This window comes from Nicotiana attenuata, unplaced genomic scaffold (genome assembly GCF_001879085.1).
Source record: "Nicotiana attenuata strain UT unplaced genomic scaffold, NIATTr2, whole genome shotgun sequence".
Lineage (NCBI taxonomy): Eukaryota > Viridiplantae > Streptophyta > Magnoliopsida > Solanales > Solanaceae > Nicotiana > Nicotiana attenuata.
The window spans coordinates 92,571-100,831 of NW_017670631.1; positions in this window are offsets into that span (position 1 = coordinate 92,571).

Below are 8,261 nucleotides of genomic sequence, written 5' to 3' on the forward strand. Positions count from 1 at the left end.
TAGGGGGCGCGGGTGCCTGATCGCCTCGAGTGGCACGTGTCCTCACCATCTGTGAGAGAATAGAAGTCAGAAGTTTAGAATTGATGTCAAAATATCGCACGACAAGGAATTCAAATGAAACGAAGACTTTTCCTAAACAGTTACATAGCCCCTCGTAGATAAGTACAGACGTCTCCGTACCGATCAGCGAGACTCTAATAAACCGGCCTGTGTTCCATGACTCCTATGAACCTAGAGCTCTGATACCAACTTGTCACGACCCCAGTTCACCCTCCATGAACATGTCGTGATGGCACCTAGTTCCTACAACTAGGTAAGCCTAACAATGCGAAAGTAAATATAAATTGCGGAAACATTTTTATTAAATTTAGCAAAACTAAAAGGAACGGTATATAAGTGCCACTTGGCATATACAACCCAAAAGTAAAATGCGGAAGTCTACAATTTCATTCCAAAACTCGGAAATTCACGGGAACCACAGGCTAATAGAAATGTAATATGCTGCTCAAACTCCAGAATGTCTAAACAACTGAAAGAAAAGGATAGGGTAACTACTAAAGCTGGAACAGAATAGAGACTCTTGGTCTGCGGACGCGGCAGATATACCTCAAAGTCTCCGCTAGATCTCTTCGCCTCGAGGATAGTACGCCTGAGTGGAGGTACCTGGGTCTGCACATGAAAAACATGCGCAGAAAGGGCATGAGTATACCACAGCGGTACTCAGTAAGTGCCAAGCCTAACCTCGGTTGGGTAGTGACGAGGAAGGTCGGGGCCCTACTGAGGTTAAACAATATAATATGAATTAACAGTATGAAAATAGGCAGTAATAATGAGTACAACAATGGAATAAGACAGGCTAAACAAAGCAACAACAATTACACGAGGAACGGAGTAAACACGAAATATGTAAAGCTCAATACCAATGGTAACAATGAGGATCTCCCAGGATACCGTCCTGTAGTCCTTTTCTTAACTGTCCAGTGGATCTCCCGGGATACCGTCCCGTAGTCCATCATATGTATATATCCGAAGGATCTCCCGGGATACCGTCCCGTAGTCCAACTATCAATGTGCAGGGGGGACCTATCGGGAATCTAACTCGCAGTCCCAAAATAAATATGCAGGGGGATCTATCGGGAATCGAACCCGCAGTCCCAAAGTAAATATGCAGGGGGATGTATCGGGAATCTAACCCGCAGTCCCAAAGTAAATATGCAGGGGGATCTATCGGGAATCGAACCCGCAGTCCCAAAGTAAACAAACAAGGGGGGAGCTACCGGAATCCCACATCCGTAGTCCCAATGTAAATACGCAGCCACAACAAGAAGATATTCAGAACTAGAGTACAAGGAAATACAAGGCAACAAGTAGTTCTAGCCTAACATGCTTCACGTAGTACAATCAAGGCAACTTAAGCAAATAGGCAATTTAGGTCAGCTAAGCATNCCACTATTAAATTTAAAGCTAAGGCGCGAAAATAGGTAAAATGACCAAAATGCCCCTCAGGCCAACGTCTCGGAATCGAATAATTTTCACATTTTCAGAATCCTCGTACTCTCACGAGTCTAACCATATAAAAATCTCCCAAATCGGATGTCAAATGCCCATTCAAAACTCAATAGTTTGGTCTAAGAAGTTTTACCCCAAATTCTTCCAATTTGATCCCAAATTCGAATTTTAATGATGGATTTAACTACAAAATGATGAAATATAACTAGAAGGGATTAAAGAAACGTTACCCTATAATCTCCTCTTCAAAATTCTCTGGAAATCGCCCTTACCCGAGCTCAAATTGATTTTTCTAACTTATGAAATCAAACCCTCGAAATTTTTATATCTGCACAGGTATTTCCGCTTCTCCGGACAAGGGACCGCTTCTGCGGTCTTAAACCGCACCTGCGGTTGCCGCTTCTGCGGTACTCTTACCGCTTCTGCGGTTTCTCACAAAGGACCAGGGCCGCTTCTGCGATAGAGGCCTCGCAGGTGCGTAACCGCATCTGCGGTAGATCTTCCGCACCTGCGGAAAAAGCTGAGGGAGCCCAATTCCGCTCCTGCGATGGTCAGGCCGCTTCTGCGGCTCCGCACCTGCGGAACCCAAGCCGCAGGTGCGGTTATGACAGATACCAGCAGGTCTTCAGCAACTCTTCAACTTCAAAACCTTCCGTCACCCATCCGAATTCATCCCGAGGCCCCCGGGACCTCAACCAAAAGCACCAATAACACCTAATACCTCATTCAAACTTGTACCAATCCTTAAACCACCTAATACAACGCCGAAAACTCGAATTAAACAAGGATTTGAGCCTAAGAACTTCAACTTTTATCAAAATACGCTTTCGATCAAAAACCTAACCAAAACACGTCCGAATGACCTGAAATTTTGCACACACATCCCAAATGACATGATGGAGCTATTGCAACTTCCGGAATTCCAATCCGACCCTCGGATCAAAAACTCACTATCGAACCGGAAACTTCAAAAACTCAAACTTCGGCATTTCAAGCCTAAATGAGCTACGGACTTCCAAAATACATTCCGAACACGCTCCTAACCCCGAAATCACCTAACAGAGCTAACAGGACCATCCGATTTCAGTTCCGAGGTCGTCTTCACACTGTTCTGACTATGGACCACTTTTCCACAATTCAGCTCTCATTTAGGGACTAAGTGTCCCAAAACACTCCGAATCCTAACACCGAACGTCCCGGCGAGCTAAAATAGCAGAAATGAACTTAGGGGAAGCAGTTAATGGGGGATCGGGGCATAAATTCCAAAAACGACCGGCCGGGTCGTTACAAAGTGCTTCAATAAAATGAACAAGACAACTCTTTCGTATATTCTTCTCTTTACTTTACAATGTGACTTCTGGTTCCCAAAAAGGCAGATCCCCTTCTTATTCACTATCTCCTCCTATTTATAAGGGACATTCCAAAAAGAAAAACCATAAAAGTACAATATAAGAATATCCAAAGGAATATTCTTCCTGTCTCTTCCTAAGTTCTGATTACCGTTATTATCTTCTCCCAGTTGCCCGCTTCTGGTCGTCGGCCTTTATCATAATGACCGTCAGTCACTATATCGTGGTCGAACCCATCGTGGTTACCAAATTTGGACCTATACAGTTAGTCCCTCCGCTTGTTGAGGTCGTAGCCCTGCACGTCCATGATAATCGGACATCATGCATTCCTGTTGTGGGAGAATTTGGTTCTTAAATTATGCCGGGTTGACCAAGATCGAGAGAGCGAAACGTCCTGCGGACTCCTAATTGATGTGTTCAACAGCACACCCTCTGCCACCAAGATATCCCAAACCTTCCGTGCACACGATGAAGTTTCCGACGTTACTCCGCTATCAGTGGCTCCTCCTCCCGGTGGCGAGGATATCGCGGCCGAGGAGGGTGACAGTTTCCCTACCGTAGAAGAGATACTCCCCAGGGACCTTATGTCCAGGAATGATTTTCATAAAGAACCTGTTCCTTCTCCTGTTCCGGTAATCTCGGAAACCGGACCTTCTCAGATAAAGAAACTCCGATCTACGTACCGGATTCCTCCTCACGCGAGATGGTTCCGCCTGGGGAGGACATCGTGGAGGTCCACAAACCGGGATATTATGCCTTTTACGTGTATCCTTTCGTAATTGATCATACCCTCCCTCTTATTCCGCTGGTGGAGGAGTTCTGTAGGTTTTATGAGGTCTGCCCTGCACAACTATCTCTGTATCTGTATAAAATCTTTCTGATGATGACGAAGTATGTAGAGTTGGCTGAGTGTGAGGTCGGCAGTCACCACCTTTTGCATTATTTTGCCCGAGCTTTCATAGGGGTACCATGATACATTTGCGGCATCGTGGGACTAGGGGTTGGTGGTTGGAACGGATGACAGGGCGAGCCGAAAGTTTTGGCACAAGTATTTTTTCATCAAAACGGAGCACTTGGTGTCGGACCCTGCTGGATTTCCTGAGCAGTGGAATCATAATCGTAGGTGTCGTTGCCGTAAGCTTGTTATCTACTTTTGTTCTTCGTATTTTTTATTCATCCATGATTTTTTCGTGCAGCTGAGAGGCGTGCGCCCTTTCCTGTCGTCGGCATTAAGGATTGGGTAGCTCGCGTGATACCTTACATGGTGGGTATTCGAGACTGGGCCGCTTTTGTCAAACGCTTCGGACCGAAGGCTTCGTCTGGTAAGTATTACTTTTGCTCCGACCTTCGACCGTTTTCTGTCGATTATTGACACAATGCTTTTGTGATGGCAGGCCGACGGATTTCCAAAAAGAAGGCTCCAGTACCGGCATTTCGCCAGGCCATTGCATCAGCGGGGATGCAATTTACCATAGCCGAGTCCGCCCGCAGATGTCGTACCCAGACTTCGCCAACAAGGGACCCTCCTCGGGAAGTCGTTGTACGGGATGAGATCTCTTCGCGTCCTACTTATCACCTCGTAGATGAATCTTCTAATGGGGATGAATCTCCGTCGAGATAAAGGAGGAGGGTGGAACTTGGGAAGGTCGTCGTTACCGATCTTGGAAAGAGAAAAATGGTTGCTTCGAGAGTGGCGTCTGCGCCTAGGTCAGGTACGGGGGGCGTTCTTATGGCGGATGCCTTGGTGGGGAGGTCCCCTAGGGCCGAAGAGGTATGTCAAGGCGGGGGACCTGTACGATCTACTGAAGGCGGTGCGTCGTCTGCTGCCGGAGGAGATGGAGCAGCGCATGCGGAGGACGACGGTTCAGGCTCGGACATCGATCCCGAAGATGTGCGAGCTTTCTTGGAGCGACGTACTCGCATGGAAGTGAGGACGGAGGGCTCTAACCGAAACGTAATCATTCTTGCGGATTACGATCTTTTGGCGAACTCTGAGCAGGTAGTGTCGGCATTTGCCCCTTTCTGTGCTGCTTCCGAGAACACGTTGCTTCAGGCGGTGAGTGACGCGAAATTATCACGGAGTATTTCCGGCATGGCTTTGCGGGTAAGTGTTTTCACTCTTTCCCTCTTTTGGATTTGTTTTGTATGCGTAATCTATCTAAGTTGACTTTTTTTCCTCTGCATATCAGACTCTCATCATGGAGATTCAGCGCGATCGGAGGGATGAACGGAGGGCGACCGTGTTTGGGAAGTTGGCCTCTAAGTAAAAAGAGTATCGCACCAAGAATGTGCATTGGACGATGTCTTTACTCAAGATAGCAATTTTCAACTGTTTCGTGATGGGCTTAAGCGAAAAGAGAAAGAGTTGGCGCAGAAGGTTGAGGAGCTGAAAGAGCGGGACGACGAGCTGATGAGGGCCATTGGTCGATGTAGCGAGCTTGAGGCGGCCCTTAAGTCCAAGGATAATGAGCTTGAATTGAGCAAGGGAATAACGGCCGAGAACGCCGACCTTCAGGCTCGGGTGGCCGCCTTAACTGCCGAACTTGGGTGAAAAAAGGAGGAGGCCGTCGACTTGAGGGGTGAATTGAGCGCCAGAGCTGATGACTTGGCTCGTGCTGAAAAGGGCAAGGTGACTACCATATCTGAAATAGCGGCCCTGGAGGACGCTCTCCGTGTTTGTAGGTCCGAGCGGGACAATGAGGTGGAAACGTCAGCGATTAAGGTGGCGAGATTAGAAAAACGGATTCAAGATCTGGAGGCGGAGTTGTCCGTGTTGAACGATCAGGTTGCTGCTTTGGAGGCAGAGGAAGTGCGACGATAGTCGCAACCCTCCACGTCTCATATCTCAGCTGATCCCGTCGTGCCGCGGGAGTTGTATGAGATGTGGGTCCATGCCGAGGCTCAGCTAGACGTATACAAGTCCTTGCAGGCTAACGGGAAGGTTTTCGAGGCAGAACTCGAGGGTGTGCATGTTAAAGCACGTGCAGCTCATGAGGCCTGCAGCTATGATCCCGGTACGCCTGACAGAGATGATATTGATGGTGATGATGCAGACAGGCTCGCCTCCAATTCTTGGTATACGAGGAGTATGTTGCGGGAGACGGCGCGGCGTAGGACTGTTGTATTCATTTTGTTTTTGCTTTGCTATTTTTGTGAGGGCGTCTCCGAGCCCTTTGTACAAAACTTTTGTAATATAACAGTTGCAATAGGATGACTATCTTTTTGTTGTTTTACCCCCGCATTGTTATTTTTGTTTGTTGTGAGGGGGTCTCCGGCTCTTCGGCCTCTCGTGTACTGTTTCGGCGTGGTTGATTGTAGATTTTAGTAACTTGAGCAGAGTTGAATTTAAATGATTCGGGCGAGGTCGAATGTTAAGTAGTCCGAGCGAAGTCGAATGTTAAAGTAATTCAAGCGAGGTCGAATGTTAAAGAATTTGAGCGATGTCGATTTTTTTTTCTTTTGGCGATGACCCTTGGCCATAGGGGTGCTATTTCGAGTTAATGTCGAAATATTAACCCGTTGATATTCGAGCGAAGTCGAATGTTAAAATAATTCGAGCGAGGTCAAATTTTTTCTTTTGGCGATGGCCCTTGGCCATAGGGGTGTTATTTCGAGTTAAGGTCGAAATGTTAACCCGTTGAAATTCGAGCGAGGTCGAATGTTAAAGTAATTCGAGCGAGGTTGAATTTTTTCTTTTAGCGACGGCCTTTGGCCGTAAGAGTGTTATTTCGAGTTAAGGTCGAAATGTTAACCCGTTAAAATTCGAGCGAGGTCGAATGTTAAAGTAATTCGAACGAGGTCAAATTTTTTCTTTTGGCGACGGCCCTTGGCCGTAGGGGTGTTATTTCGAGTTAAGATCAAAATGTTAACCCGTTGAAATTCGAGCAAGGTCGAATTGTTAAGTGATGGAGAATAAAATGTTGCTTTATTCACTCATTGGAGAATATCTTGGTGGAGAGTACAAAATGTTGCTTTATTTTATTTACTGGAGAATACTATACATGTTCGTTTCATACACATACTGGAGAAGTTCTCATGTATCTAGTCCCTTCATCGTTCGGCCTGGAGAGACAATCGGCAGGCGGGGTGATGAATTATACTTTGAACTTCGAGGCGTCCCCTTCGCCGCCTCGTTAAAAACCTACCCGAGAAAACCCAATTTGGACAAAACCCGGGCGAGGGAAAAAGAGTACGATTTCGGGGGGCGTTCATTTTCAGAAGTTGAAGTATTTGAGGTGAGCGACATTCTAGTTGTTTGGTAGTAGTTTCCCTTCCATTGTTTCTAGTTGGAATGTTCCTTTGCTTGCTGCTGTAGTGATTTTGTATGGCCCGTCCCAATTGGTTCCTAATTTGCCTTCTTTCGAATCTTTGCTTGTCAGTGTTTTGGCTTTGAGAACATAGTCTTCTACTTTGAGTGGTCGTACTTTGACCTTTTTGTTGTAGTACCTTTCTGCCTGTTGTTTTTGGGCTACCATTCTTATGTAAGCCATGTCTCTTTGTTCTTCTGCCTCGTCGAGGTCTTGTTTTTTGTTCTCATCATTGTCTCGTCCACTTTCATTGGAGTACCTTAGGCTGGGTTCTCCGACCTCAACAGGTATCATGGCGTCAGTTCCGTAGACTAGTGAATATGGCGTTTCGCCTGTGCTTGTTTCTGGCGTAGTGCGGTAGGCCCATAACACCTGTGGTAGCAACTCCGGGCACAAACCTTTAGCGTCTTCGAGCTTTTTCTTTAGAATGTTCAGTATTGTCTTGTTTGAGGATTCGGCCTGACTGTTGCTTGCGGGATGATATGGCGTGGAGAGTATTCTCTTGATGTGCCATTTCTCGAAGAACGCGATGGTCTTTCTCCCGGTGAATTGAGGCCCATTGTCGCAGCTAATTTCGTTAGGGATGCCGAAACGGCATATGATATTCTTCCATATGAATGTGATGATCTCCTGTTTGCGTATTTGGGTGAATGCACCTGCTTCCACCTATTTGGAAAAGTAGTCAGTTAATACTAAAAGGAAACGTATCTTACCTCGCCCTGCTGGGAGGGGTCTGATGATGTCCATCCCCCATTTAATGAACGACCATGGCGAAGTAACATAGTGGAGGCGTTCGCCCGCTTGATGTACATAGGTGCATATTTTTGACAGTGTTTGCATCTTTTAACATAATCTGTGGCTTCCTTTTTCATTGTGGGCCAGTAGTATCCTGCCCGAATAAGGCATCTGACGAGTGCTCTGTTTCCTGTATGGGCACCGCAATGACCTTCGTGTACTTCTTCGAGCACGCGCCTTGTTTGACTCGGCCCTAGACATTTAGCCAAGGGGTCACCGAACGTTCTTTTGTAAAGCTCGTGATTTATGAGGCTGTACCTGGCCGCCTGCTTTTGATACCCAATTTTTCCCCCATATATTT